Below are 16,474 nucleotides of genomic sequence, written 5' to 3' on the forward strand. Positions count from 1 at the left end.
GGCCCACACATCCCAATGGAATGGTCATAATGTGGATATTTAACCATCATTCCTAGGGAGCAAAGTGACTAGGGCCTTAGCCCAATCCCCGCAGTTGCCAAGCTTAGTCTAGGATCTACCATATGTCTAGTAGTGCACTCGCTCCTCCTCGTCATCCATGCCAGCATCCTCCAGTGCGTCCAACTCCATCAACCTTGCATTTATAATGTATTCTGGTTGGTATTTTAAAACACCGTCCCAGTGAGAGTGAGTGGCTAACTCAGTGGTTCCATTAGTTCTAAGTTACACATGTTATCAACCCAATCAGTGCAAGTAATGATAAAATAAGAAATCAAACATTTCAAAAATACTCTTGTTAAATATACATATGAAGATATGACATGATGCATGCCCTTTCCAAACAACATTCCCTCACACACGACTTTGACCACCTAGTTCGTAAATGACAACACTCCCTCAAACGTGCGACTTCAACACATGTTCTGCCACATTCTAGCTAATGCAATATGGTGCATGATCATGTTAGCCGAGTAATTATTAAGTTCAATTCATCGAGCATATTGGCAAAGTTAAGATACCAATGTTATATCACGAGTCCTTACCTAGATCACGTGGCTCGTTGCCGCACGTAGCGACTCCTTACCAGTGTCCCTTGATCTAAATTTAGGGATCACCTGTTTATCTCACAAATTAACAATTCTAAAGGTACGATATAATACCTAAATGTATGAGGATAAACCCGGTATGAATCTTCACCCAATATCGGGCATGATCACTCAATTCTGAGGTGCGGGCTTATCACATAAAACCAAAACATAGAGGAAAAGGGCTCGTTACCTAATTTCATTCATGCCCTGAGTTGTTCAAATGGTACTCTAGCATGCAACCATTGGCTTGGTAATTTGACGGGGGTCGTTTAAACAATAGTCTATCACCTCCATCAGTGCTCATTAGGAACTATGGGGAGGCTCCTCACCCTAGCATAGGGTGATAGGTCAAACACGGTGTCCCATACCACCATGCTTGGCTTATGAGTCTTAGTTACTCACTGGTCACTATGAGGAGGATCATCACCCCAACATAGGCCGGCAACTTGAACACGGTGTCTCATACCACCATGCCTGGCTCATGAGTTTAGTGGGATCGTATCACACTACAGTTATGAATGGACACATCCATTAAGAACGGGGTATCCTAGATTCCATTTAGTTTATCATACATTATGAACATACATGATCAGTCAGCTAGTGGACTAATTTGATTGACCTGGGGAACCTGAACACAACCGACATTGGGTGCAAGCAACTCGTATAGTCCAGCTACTGTCGGTAGTTCATGTTCACCAGGGTCAATCAAACAAGCCTAAGGTGGCCAGCCTAACTAGGGCCACCCCTTGGTTTGAGCGATTTACTGACGGACCCAACATTGTAAGTAATCTTAAGTATCACTATAAACTAATCACTACATCACATGATTATAGCATAAGTTCTACTTACAACCACCTAGGCATTTCATCAAACATGTAAGCATATATAGGATACTACGTTCACTAAGGCATTAAATCAAACATATGAGCATGCATAAAGTAATACAATCACTTAAGTATTAAATCAAGCACATGAGCACAAAAAAATTTAATACATTCCACCATTCAAGCATTTCATCAAACATGTAAGCATCCATATCCAACAAATAACATATAATACATTCAAACATGAAATAAGAACATGCTAGCTATTACAACTCATTCAACACAAGACATCATTATCTGAGACCCTTAAGGGTCGATAAATGAAAAACTAGAAATAATGGTCTGCACCTTAAGAATGAACATCCGATTTTGAGCTCTTAGAGTTAGGGATTTGGGGAAAATCACAAATTCCTATATAAACATCAAGACTATATAAGATTCATGTAATTGATTTTAGAAAGAGCCTAGGTTAAGAAGTATGTTTGTTTCTTACCTTCAAATCGCAAATGGGGTGGATTCGGCGGAGGAGAATGATCAATGTTAGGGCTTTGACTGGAGGAGACCGATGAAGGGAAGCACTAAAGCTTCCCTGCTCCTATTCTCACTCTTCTTCTCTTCTTCTCTTTTCTTTCTCCTTCTCTTCATCTCTTTCTCTGCCTTAGAAGATGTAAATTCGCAAGGAGAGATGGGGTGCCCAAATGAGGCCCTTATATATGCCAGATTTGGTGTAAATGGCCCCAATGGTTGGATTTTTACTATACTAGCCCTATGAGAGGGTTTTTCTAACCTCTTGAGCCCGTTATGGGATGTACATGTCGATGTACACCATAGAATAGTTAGCTCTAATGATGATCTACATATGGATATGATCGGCCCGCCATTTGGATGTGTCAATCAATGGATATGATTAGAAGTCCGTTTAACGGTTACCGATGGTCGATTGGGGCCGTGACTATACAAATATGAGTAGGGAAATATCATTAACTCATGCCTCGAGTTTGGTTGTGATCTAATAGTCGAAAAACCATAACTTCACAAAAGAGCGAAAGGTCTATTTCACTTAAGTTTCCAATTTTGGCCTAGGAAATTTGCGCATTTCAAGCACTTAGCTTCCGACCCAAGTTAAGTTGTTCTAAGAACTTTCTTGGTTCGCCACTCACGATGGGCATCAAGCCCAGTGAGACGGACATTATTCTATAGTTTCGTAACTAGTGGCCCATTAACGAGTGGTCTAAAGCTTGTTCAAAAAATTGAAGCATTTCTGAAATGAAATAGGCATCGAGATTTCTCATGGGCAATGATTATGGTTTGGATTCACTATATTCATAGTGTGGCCTATTTATAATTAGTGAAAGTGGAGATTTGGTCATGATTACTCTAAACCGTCAGTTTTAGGCTAAAAGAGTAATGAGATTGATTTGGTCTATTAGTCAAGATCCAGGCCTTATCTAACTCGGCTTCAGGTAGATCTGAGAGTGAAGGAGGGTTTAGAGTTGTAAAGTGGTAAAAGGGGATTTAAAGGGGTGTAGGGTCATGTAGAGGGGACACCTGCACGTGGGAGGGATCCACATGGTCGGACCGGCGGCGGTGTGCCGCTGTCGTGGCGGTGCTGCCGCCCTCCTCTAGAGCCTTCGACAGTTGCCACCCCTGAGATTTGTGATTTCACTCCATGGGACCCCATGGGTGCCACTAAATGTATTTATTTCATCTCTAAGTTGAGTATGGTGCATGTACTATGGTCCAGGGGCTGTTTTTTTAATCAGTGGTATGTCAGTTAGATTTGGGCTTTATGTGAACAAATCATGAGGTTAAACTCGATACTTATTGATCAGCGGGTTCATCGACTTTCTATGGTTGATTTATTAAATTTGTGCAGTTCTTTACCGGTACTACCCATATATAAACTAACATTGAGTATTAATGGTCAGTAAGTGATAAAATAAGTTAATTATATAAAAAAATTTAAGGATTTTTGAAAATACAAAACAGAGAAAATCCAGGACGTTACAGCCCCACATGCTAATGGGCGGTATGGTGAATACATACATCACGGCGGGTTCCCACACCACCCTGGACAGATGGATGGCTGGAGAACTATATACATTCAACTGGCGTCCACGTCCTCAAGCGGATGGACAGTTGAATATAAAAATACATCTTGGTGGCCTCACACCACTCGTCTAGATGGACGGGTGGATATAGATAACATACATCAAGGTGGGTCCCACCCCCACATGTGCCACACGTGTGGGGTGGGCCCCACGTCCAAAATAGATGGACGGTATGTATAAAATACATACATTATAGGGTCCCACCGTCCAAGGGTAGGTTAGATGGACAGTGTGGATATAGGTAGCATACATCAGGGTGGGTCCCATCCCACACGTGCCACACGTGTAGGGCAGGCCCCACACATCCAGAAATGGACGAATGTTGTGGATATACACATACATTAAGGTGGTGGGTCCACGTCTTCAAACAGATGGACAGTTTGTATAAAACACATACATCATGGCCGACCCCTCTGCACCACCCAGAAATGGATGGTGTGGATATAGAATACTGACATCAAGGTGGGTCCCACCCCCACACGTGCCACACATGTGGGGTGAGCCCCACAGCCTGCTGTAAGGATGAATGGTATGGATGGCATGGATATAACGCATACAGTAGCTACTTGCTGTCGTCGGTCCAATAGCTACTTGCTGCTAGCCGTCCGGCTAATGGACAATCCAGATACAACACATACACGAGGTGGTTCCACACGTGTGGGACCCACCAACTTGGGTCAACTAGTATTTATGTTTTCCTTTTCATTTGAGACAGACCAGTGGACCTGCTACTGGACTTTCCAGTAAGGTGGGCCGAATACATTGTCGACATGGATACAATACATCATGGTGGGCCACACACACACACATCAGGTGGCCACACATCTCATCATCATCATCATCACCATACAAAAGGAAGAGAGAGAGAGAAAGAGAGAGAGAGAGAGCAAGAAGGAGAAACGGCGGAGATGGGAGGAGCTCCGCCACTATGAGCTCCTCCACATACATGCATACATCAATATGGGTCCCATACATGCATGGGCCCATCATAATAAAAAAATAAATAAAAATCTAAGGTGGAGATGTCATCCCCACCATGCAAATGAGGGGTCTAGATGACCTTTAGAAGGAATGGATTGGAATATAAATCATCATGGTGGGGTCCATGGAGAATGGACCCACCATGGGTCATACATGCAAGAAGATGGGCCAAAGTCCACATCAAGGGGTCAAATAGGATCTCTACCATTGATTGATGGGTCTTACATGATCCTATACAATGAAAACTAAAGATCAATGGATGAAATGAAAGATCTAATCCTAATCAAGCACCCACCTTCAAATCTTGGAATTCTACTACCACCAAGGGCTTCCAATGCTTCAAGGGAGCAAGGATCAGTGGCTAAGATGAAGCTTTGATGGTTAGATTGGGAGGGTTTGGAAGAGGAAGTCGCGGGAATTTTTGGGAGCTTCTCTTCTCTCTTGTAATGGAAAAAATGAACATGAGGAAGAAAGGGAGGGAAAGAGAGATGAGAGAGAGAGAGAGAGAGAGAGAGAGAGAGAGAGAGGGATAGGTTAGGCTAGGAATGATGACTTGTAAGAGCATGGGGAAGAAAAATTATCATGGCTTGTAAGAGATGGGCTAGGGAGATGATTACTTTTATAAGGTAATAATGAGATTTGTAAGAGGTGTAAGATCTTGGGAAGAGAGAAGAGCTAAGGAGAAGCCAAGTGCTAGGCCATTTACTACCCCAAATCCCACCATCTAACCCTTCAATTTTCATCATTCTCCATTAAAAAGGAAGCCTAGGAGATAAGGAAGCCAAAGAACCAAGAAGAAGTGAAATAGGTGGGTGAACCTTAAGTTTAGATGTGGATTGTGTTTAAGGGACAAGTGGGGCCTACCGATTGATGGTAGGGACCCCATTTTGGGTCCTAGGTGTGGCCAATGGCCCACCATGATGCATATATGAATCCCATGATGGAGCCATGCTCCGTAGACTCCATCATGATGTTTATTTTCTTTATTATAAGAAGGTCATCTGGACCTTGTATTTGATTGGTGGGAAAGGGACCTCCACCATTGATTTTAATGATTTAAGGGCCCACATGTGGTGGGACCCATTTGATGTATGCTTTGTATCATGTATAGGAAGGGCTCATAGTTACGAAGCCCCTCCCCTCCACACATTTCTCTCTCTCTCTCTCTCTGTTTCTCTCTCTCTCTCTTTCTCTCCCCTGTTGATGGCCCATATGATGCATATATTCTATCTACACTATCCATCTAGCAGGACCACATGGCTATCCATAAGTGGGATCGGCCCACCTTGCTGCCCAGACCGGGACTGCATGATCAGCCGGTCACACAGGCTTGGTTGTAGGGAAAAACACAAAGATCAGTTCGGTTCAAGGCCATGTTTACCACCAATGTGGAACCTACCATGATATAAGTATTTGTACCCAGCCGTCCAATGTACAAGGCGCACTTATCTGCCCGTTTTCAGGCCTGCGTGACCAGCCGATCACACAGGCCTGGATGAAGGAAACACAAATATTTGTTTTATCTTTGAGTAGGGTGGCCAACTTACATGTACCCCACCTTGATGTACTGTGCAGTATCCACACCGTCCACCTGGAGAGATCATCTTAGGATGTGAGTCCACCAGTTGGACAGGCCCAGCAGCAAAAATTTGCCCGGGTATTGTTCCACCTTGATCCATCCGTTCTATCCTCACGGTCCTCCTGATGGGTGGATACGTGGGGTTGACCCACTTTCTAGATGGTCCACGTCTAGTGGGGCCCACTAAGATATATGGGTTTTATCCACACAGTCCACAGGGCTGACCCAAGGTGTAGGCAGGTCCAATTTCTTACTGGACAGGCGTCCAGCTGGGCCTGCTGTGATATATGTTTCATCCACGCCATTCATCCATTTTGTGGCCCACCTGGATGGGTCCCACCCTCCGGGTGGACCATCTACAGATGGGGCCCACCTCATGTAAGTGTTTCATCTAGTCGTCCAGTAGTTAGGCCACCCAGCAGGGCCAGGGCGGTGCTGGACTAACCGTTCAGCAGCAGGCCCACTTTGATGTATGTATTTTATATCCGCATCAGCCATCTACGGGTGGGGCCCATTTGTGATGTGTAAGGCCAACCATGTACATGGGTTTCAGCTAGGTTGTCCATCTGTGGATGCCCCAACAGGGGCAGTAGCGCAACTGGGCTGACCGCCCAAAGTGGTCCACCGTGCTGTATATGTGTTATCTCAATGTTGTCCATCAGATTCGGGGCCCATTGTTGATGTGTGGGGCCCCCACACCCTCCAGCAGATTCCCTGGGCCCACTCTTAGGGTCGTGGGCCCCATTATGAGTTAGCTTCCAAGCCCAAATGGGCCGCACTAGGGCCCATTGTTAAGCCCATTTCCACCTTACCTTGTTGGGCTATCCCAAACCGTTGGGCCCACATTGGTGTACTGATTTCTACCTTACCTTGTTGGGCTATCCCAAACTGTTGGGACCACATTGATGTAGTGATTTCCACCTTACCTTGTTGGGCTATCCCAAATTGTTGGGCCCCCATTAATAATGATGCTTTCCACCATATCCCGTAGGACTACCAAAACCTTGGAGCCCATCTTGTGTTCATACTGAGCCTTCCATAGGAAATGTGGTCCATCTAGATACACGTGTTTGCCCAAGCTTAGTGACTAAAACCCAAGGCCCACTTAGATGATGAGCGGGCTATCCGATCCGTTTGTAAGGACACATAGTCCTAGATGTTTGGACCCCACCAAAGCCCACCTTGTATTCATATCGAGCCCCCATAGGAAGCCCAGTTTACTGCATGATAGAGAAGGTGAGGAAGCCCACTTGTTGTACATAAATTCATCCTCTGAACTCACCTTATCATATACCCGCTTGACTCACCCTGTAAGCTATGTTCTACCCTCATAACAAATTGCTAGGACTTCGATGTTATGTATGTATCATCCACACCAACCATTTACCTTTTTGGGATGAGTGTGAGGCCCATCCTTGATGTAGTATGTCATCTAAGCCATCCACTATCTATAGGAGAGCACATCATCACCCCTTGCCATAGGTGGAAGAATATGTGGTATCAGATTTAATATACCCACTGTATAGAGCCTATCTCGATGTATGCGTTAGATCCGATATCCTTCCAGTGGACCCCACCTTAGGTTATATGATATGCTAGTACCTTGAACAGGTTATGATAGTCTAACATGGACCATTCCATATAGACTTTTATATGTCTTGTGGGGCGTATTGTTCAGTCCCTATTCTTGTAAGTGACATACCAGTTAAGGCCGATCATCGCTTGCTATATCTGATAATCATGCTAGTGTACTTAGTCTAGTAGGACATACTGAGAACATGCTTAGTATATCATCATGATACATGCCCATACGCATCATTTGTATGCAAGATGTGATGAGTAATTAATCATAGCATATGTCATTGGGCTAAGATGTTATGGGACTCCCTGTGAGACGGAGTTGTCCCACATGATCACGTGGTATGCGTAGGATTGATGCATGACTGGATGGTATGACTTATGCTCTCGCATTTGTGTGACATGATCACTTGACGCCTTAGCGATATCAGGGTTGTGGCCTCCACAAGTATATCATGCGTGGTTAGATGGGATACCGAAAATGTTTAGTTCTAGCACTTGGGCACTTTGGATGTCCTTGGGTGAAAGTCCATAAACCCCTTGGTACCAGGGATGCTCCAACGTCTAAACCGAGTTGATACATGAGTGCTCGAGTGCTGAATACAAGTAGGTCACATCTCCCACTGTGTCGTGGTCGGTTAGAAGGGGGTGTGACCTTACCCGCCTGGATGAAGGGATCTTAACTAGGTTGAGTTTGACCAACTCAGAAAATGGGTCCGCTATCAACGAGTTGGGTAGATATTGGAAGTTTACTGCTCAGGCGGATAGTGAGATCTCTTTCACTCACCTCGTTGGGCGCGATAGGGCGACAATCTGATGTTGAGTGTACTAGACCCCGATGATATCCCAGAGATGTACGGTACTAATATTGTGACGCCCCGTTGATGTTGCACACGTGGGTGGACGCTGATGTGGGCGGGGCCTAATGGCCTGAGCGAGCTACCAGTGGTTGGCTAGCTACTGTGCTGACAGGCTACTATGCATACAGTGGGGCGAAACCTTGTCCCACACCAGAAGCATTGTTGTGGTCATATGTGAACTTACTGAGTAGGAGTTTCGTACTCAATATTTTACTTATTCATTCATTCATTCACTATCCACTCGAGCTGGTGGTGCGTAACTAGATCATTATGTGTACCCTTGCAATGGCCATAATTTTGGTTGGGTACATGACCAACCTGAGATTAGAGTTTACTACCTTGAGCCTATGTAACGCCCTGAAATTCGGGGGTCGAGCATAACTCAGCTCCCGAGTTCCAAAACATTACTTATGCAACATATTTAATGATGGATGTATGTTGACTGTATTAGTGCATAAAACATGGAATAGATTAAGCCAAAACACAGATACGATTCAGGGATAAGTGAATAAAGCAAGCGGAAGACTTATAGAAAAATATGTGTACAAGTGTAAATCGCTGAAGTACATATACAAACCAGGTCGTATGAAAGTGCTATTTAACAAAATTATAAGTATCAAGTTAAATCATTTAAATTCTAAAAATAATCCCAGAGTCTCGCACATCAGACCAAGGCTCGCTAGAACCCGTCTGAAAACTGCATATAAGAAAAGGCAGCCTCATCATCATCCATCTCCCGCTCTGCCTCAGAAGTTGCATCCACATCTACAACATCAGAACCTATGACAGAGTCTGGTGGGTGTTTAACACCGCCCCAGAACGTGGGAGTGAGTGATCAACTCAGTAGAACAATAAGGCACTGGTTAACATGTTATCAGTTCAATCAAACGGTAATGATAAAGCAGAACAATTAAATAAATCCTAAGTACTCTTGTTAATGCAAGGATGTATGCAAAATGATGCGTGCCCTGACGCGTACACCCTCAGCGTCTTCATCTTACGTTACACATGACATCGCCTCAAAGTGCACCACATCTACAAAGCACATGCAAATGCGGTGCATGGATATGATTACCAAGTTGTTATTAGTCCATTTCACACAGCAGGATTGGGAAGCTAAGATACCTTCCTCATGTCACCATCCAAACAGTGATCCATTCTAGGGTCGTCAATCCTAGACATCTCATACGATCATATATTTGAGGTCGTAGCAAAGGGCTCGTCACCAATCAATGCACGCCTTTAATACATTTATTACCACAGTTCGGCTCGTCACCTCATCGCGGTATCTAGGTATGCTCGAGGTCACTACAAAGGGCTCATCACCGATCAATGTAGGCCGACAGCACGAATATAGTGTCCCATACCACCATAATCGGCTCACGAGTTTAATTGCTCACTGATCACTACGGGGAGGCTCGTCACCCCAGCGTAGGCCGACAGCTCGACCACGGTGTCCCATACCACCATGTCCGGCTCATGAGTCTTAGTGGATCAAGATACCATAGTTATTAGGATTTCACTGGTAAGTTCGGTACCCTAGATTCAAGCAGTAGCGTCCATACATGGTGAACATACATCGGATAATCGGGTTACTTGACGAACTCGACTAGCACGAGCGCACGTTGAATTGAGCGACATAGAGTGTGCAAACACTCCGCGTGGCCAAACCACTGCCGACAACTCTAATACGGCTCGGGTTCGTCTAATACGTCCTACGTGGCGAAAGCAATCTTAGCCATGAACATAGGGTCAATTACCGATTTCCTGGACTAATGCATAGTCCCACACACCTTACACTACAACAGATATTCATATGGAATGTAAAACAGTAATGGAACAACAACTTAAATCATGGTACATACACATCAGAGGAATATCAACTTAACATAAATGTAAGCATATGAAATGCTTGAATTTAAATAACATGGAATGTAACTTACATAAAGGAAATCATGCACATCAATAGGAGTGTTGACAATCACTTCTCAACGCCCGCAATTAGTGTAATAAGTTACACTTTAGATCATTCATGCATTTCTACAAACACTTAGCATACATGGAACAACATACATGACGTATGTTGAAATACATGCATTTAGACAATTCCTTTTACTAAGGAGTTGTCATACACACATCTAGCACACATACATGACAAATAATCATGGCAACCACAGGTGCATATTTTATACGTATACGGTACTTTATAAATACACATAGAATACACAAATCTCAATATAACGCATGCATATCAGGAAAGCAACGTAAACATAACATTTGGCATGCGAAATCTCATCCATGACAGGAATAAATCATTAACTGGCATTGAAAGCCTTGAAAACCATAACCTATACACTTAAAGTCCGCACCTTAAGCAAGGAAAGAAACACCGAACTGATTTAGACGAGTTGTCTTCGTCAATGGCGATAGAATACCCTAAAGCAAGAATAAGAGTCAGATACAACAACACCAAGACTAATCTAAACTCTAACACAGATTAGGGTTAGGTTAACTTACCCCAAAATGAACTCAGAACCGTCAGAATAACGATTCAAAGTGAAGGTTCAAAGATGAAGAAGAACAAGGAAGAATCCAAGATGATTCACCAACTTATCTCTCTCACTTTCTCTCTCTTTTCCACTCTCTTTCTAAGCTAGGGTTAGAGAAAAATCGTATGAAAAGAGGGCTAGGGTTTAAGGACTATAAATAGGCATAACTTTGATGGAAATAACCCCAGGGATAAGGTATACCTAGGTTATAACTAAAACCCGCCTCTTACGATCCAACGAAGCACTTCTGGTGGGCCTAATACCACGAAAGGTCGGACTTAAGCTCACTGACCATGGATCTAGGTCAGGCTGAGTTTTCGTACCGACCGGCTCTTTAGATCAGCCGTGGCGGACCACACTTAATTCAACGGTCACGGAATCTCGATCAGGTCCACAAGCACTAGGATATGCCTGGGCCACCTTCCCTGATTAGAGGGTGAAATTGGGTCAGAATCCAATGGTCAGATAGCTTAAAATTATTGCGCAAGCGACACGACTCAGATTTCATAAAAACTTATTAAATTCCAACCGTTCTCACACTCTTCACTCCGAGCTCAATCAAATCGACCCAGAACATCAGATGGATGAGGTGATGGTCATGCCCAACTCGGTGACCGCAATAGCCTAAGATCATCGCTATCGGACTTTCGACGCGCGGTCCAGGTCCGATCCAGATCTTCCAAAAATTCTCCAGAATAACCGGATTTAGCGATGGATCTCAGATTTCAGAGTAATGTAGCGCTAACTAATCTACAAGTTTTGAGCCATGCAGATACAATTTAAATGATTGATGCGAATTTCACAAGCAATCGAGTATAGCGCTAATTACCCCAAAAACAACTACTTAAGGAAAGATTAGCATAAAATTTCCAAGGTCGTTACAGCCTAGCTAACCAAATTTAGGTATGGGAGTGGTTGGATTGAAGCTCCTGGTGATGGACCCCACAGCTTGTGATATCATGTACTACCATCCCGACTTCACACTCCAGCTTGGTTATCTCTTTTACACCACATATTGCATTGTATCCACAACATATGGCATTTGGTTTACTATGTTTCTGCATCACACGACTTAAATAAGGCTGATGGTATTCGTGGACTCGTCAGGAATTGCATATTGCAATACATCCTCAGCATATGATATTTAGCTTACTATGACTCTGCATTACATGGTCGATCTGGATTATATTCTCTAGATAAGGTCGATGGTAATTATGGACTTGTCAGTATTTTTGCTTACTCTGACATTATATGATTTATGGACTTGTCAATATTTTTGCTTACCCTGATATTGTATGCTTAGCACATGTATTGCGCACACACATACACACCACCCTCTGAGCTTCATAGTAAGCTTATGCACGACTGTTGCGTGCAGGTGACGTTAGGTCGCCGCAGCATTGAGGCAGGAGCGTGTGCCAGAGCTTTGGAGTTTTATTTCAAATATGTATTTTCCTTTCGGCACTGTAATCTAATGTTTATATTAGTGGATATGTGGTGATGATGTTGCCTTTGTGATTTGAGTATATTTGTGGTTATGCTCCTTTACAAAAAAAAATTCACACTAAAAATCCTCCTTGTAGGATCATAGGATTAGAACCTGGCGTGTGGGTGATAGGAGTCGAGAATGGGGTACTACGGAGGCTGTCGGCACCAGATTCGGTGATCAGGAATTTTGTGAGCCTGATTTATGAGCTTGTGGTGTGACACTTTGGATCTTATGAAGATAAACAAACCACTGAGGAAGTAGTTGCTAAGGTGTAATGGGTTCCGCAAGACCATGGTGAGTTGCTTGTTGTGAGGCAACTATTATATACATAAAAAAAGAAGTACACCCATAACGGTATAACATCTTCCAAACTAGGTGTACGGTGAATCGGAAAGTTGGTGATTTTTTCATTGATAGCAAGAGTAGCAAAAACATCATCTCCAAGGTCATGTGGAAAAGTTACAATTAAAGACGAAGAGTCACCCCTCCCCATACACTATTAGTTGGATTATGAAAGTCGGCGAGACAAAGGTATCCAGCGCACTACATCTTTTTTAATTAGTAAGCATTACAAGGACGAAGTAGTATGTGGTGTAGTTAACATGGAGGCTTGTCACATGCTACTCGGTCTACCCTGGCAATCCGATCATGATGCCACTCATAAAGGACAAGATATTGTGTATATTTTCATCAAAGACGGTTGCAAAATCATATTAACTCCTATGGATCCAGATGAGCTACCTAAAACTTCTAAAATAGAGGGCCGCTCTCTCTTGACCATATGTGACTTCATTGAGGAATCCAAAGAAATAGGAAAGGCCTATGCATTAATTGTAAAGGGGAAGGAACTCAAGCCCACCATCATCCCTAAGAAACTACAACCCTTACTACATGAATTCAAAGAAATTTGACTCGATGACATTCCCAATTGATTGCCTCTCATATGAGATATTCAACACCATATCAACCTTGTCCCTGCGTCCATCTTACGTAACCATCTTCACTATCGGATGAGTCCGAAGGAGTGTGATATTCTAAAAGGGCAAGTGGAGGAACTAATCCGTAAGGGTCTTATCCGAGAAAGCATGAGCCCATTGACTGTACTAACTCTATTAACTCCTAAGAAAGATGGGAGTTGGCACATGTGTGTCGATAGCCAGCCCATCAACATGATTACCATAAAGTAGAAATTTCTCATACCATGACTGCACGATATGTTAGACATGCTTGAGGGTGTGAAATTAATTTCTAAATTGGATTTAAGGAGCGGCGATAATTAGATTCGAATACGGTTTGTGGAAAACGACCTTTAAGACCAAGGGTTGTATGAATGGATGGTCATGCCCTTTGGTCTTTGGAACGCGCATATCACATTCATGAGGTTAATAAACCAAGTTCTAAAACCATTCATTGAGCGGTTCACTGTTGTCTACTTTGATGATATTTTTATATATAGTTAGGATGAAGAAAGCCAGATGGAACACCTCAAGAAGGTACTACAAGTGCCCACTGAAAATAATTTATATCTCAATTTTAAAAAATGCATATTTTTTACTAATAGCCTGTTGTTTTTGGGCTTTGTTATGACGTCCACGGGCATTCGAGTGGACAAAAAAAAGTGAGAGCCATCAAGGAATGGCCAGTTCCAACAAACATCCATGAGGTACAAAATTTTCATATATTGACGACATTCTATCATCGGTTCATGAAGAATTTTAGCACTATTGTGTCACCAATTAAAGACTACATGAAAAAGGGATAATTTTGTGGACTGATGAAGTCGACAGGAGCTTTGCCCAAATTAAGCACGGGTGTAACGTCCTGGATTTTCAATGTTTTGGATTTCCAAAAAAAACCTTGAATTTTTTTTTTTATAAAATTAACTTATATTATCACTTACTGACCATTAACACTCAATGTTAGTTTATACACGAGTGATACCAGTAAACAACCACACAAATTCGATTAATCAACCATAAGAAGCCAACGAATCCGGCTGATCACTTAAACATCGAGTTTATCCAAATGATTTGCTCACATAGAGCCTAAATCTAGCCGGCCTATCATTAATTAGTTGAGACAATTACAACTAAATAAAGACCTACTAAAATTTGAGATAACTAGTGGTCAGATCTAAATTAACAAATCAAACTGACCCCATATCCTTTTAGCCTAAGAACCGGCGATTTATGTTGATTATAATCGAATCATTATTTTCACTAGTTGCAAATAGGCTACACCATGAACTTAACTAATCCAAACCCTTATGATTGTGCAAGAGAAATCTCACTACTAAATTTATTCCAGAAATGCCTTGATTATCCAAACAAGCTCTAGACCACTTGTTAGTAGGCTACTAAACCCGAGACTATGGAAATATGTTTGTCTTAGTGGGCTTGACGTCTATCACGGGACATCGAGCTGAGATCGCATCTCGAATCATTCAACTTGGACTTGTAAGTCGAGTGCTTGGTTTATGTGAATACCTTATATGAAAATATAGAACTTAAGTGAAATAAGTCCATTAGTTCTTTCACAAAGTTATAACTTCCGGATCGTTAATTTATGACCAAAGTCGGGGTATCGACTAAAGATATTTCCCCAAACATATCTGTAAAGATGCGGCCCCGATCGACTATCAGTGACCATTGAACAGATTTCTAATTATATCTGTCGATCGGCACATCCAAATGGCAGGCCAATCATATCCATACATAGATCATCATTAGGGCTAACTATTCTATGGTGTATATCGATATATACACCCCATAGTGGGCCTTAGAGGTTAGAAAAACACCCCATAGGACTAGTATAATGAAAACCTAGCCATCAGAGCCATTTGCATAACTTCTTGAACTATATAAGGCCTCCATTTAGGCACCCCATCTCTCCATACGAATTATGCCCAAGAAGGAAAGAAAGAAAAAGAGAAAGAGAGAGGAAGGGAGATCTTGCGGTTTTTTAGATGGATTCCCATCGATCAAGCCTTAGCTTCGACCGTTCTTCTACATCGAATCCATCCCACTAACAATCGGGAGGTAAGTAACAAACCCTACTTTCCAACCTAGGCTTGTCTACATTGAATTGTATAAATCTTACCTAGTTGCTTTGAAATTCGTATAGGAATTATTTTTCCCCAAATTCCTAACCCTAGGAGCTCAAAATCGGAGATTTTTTCTTAAAGGTCCAAACCATTATACCTAGGTTTCCATTTAACAAACCTTGAGGGTCTCAGTTAATGATGTCTTTTATTAAATGAGTTGTAATAGTTAGCATATTCATATTTCATATTTGATTATATTATATGTTATTGGTTGGATATAGATGCTCACATGTTCGATGAAATGTCTAAGTTGTACAATGTGTTGCATTGTCGATGTTCACATGCTTGATTTATTGCTTAAGTGATTGTATTACTTCATGCATGCTCACATGTTTGATTTAATGCTTTAGTGAATGTAATACCATATGAATGCTCATGTGTTCGATGAAATGCCTAAGTGGTTGCATAGTGAAATTGTAACATCCCGAAAAATTTTGTACAAAGACTCGAGCACCACCTCAACTAGAATTCTCTTAGGATTCAATCCTTTAGAAATTAAACGTGAATTAACTAGCGCTAAACTCGATTACTTGTGAAAATTAGCACCAACCACGTTAAATACGATCTGTAAGACCCAGAACCTGTAGAATCGTTAGCGCTACATTACCCTGAAATCTAGGATTCAATGCTAAACCCAATTGCTCTCGGGAGTACTTGGAAACTTTGTATCGGACCTGGATCGCATGCCAAAATTTCGATAGCGATAAACTTAGACAATTATGACCACCTTGTTGGGCTTGACAATCACCTCAA

The sequence above is a fragment of the Magnolia sinica genome, chromosome 5 (assembly GCF_029962835.1).
Source record: "Magnolia sinica isolate HGM2019 chromosome 5, MsV1, whole genome shotgun sequence".
Taxonomy (NCBI): domain Eukaryota; kingdom Viridiplantae; phylum Streptophyta; class Magnoliopsida; order Magnoliales; family Magnoliaceae; genus Magnolia; species Magnolia sinica.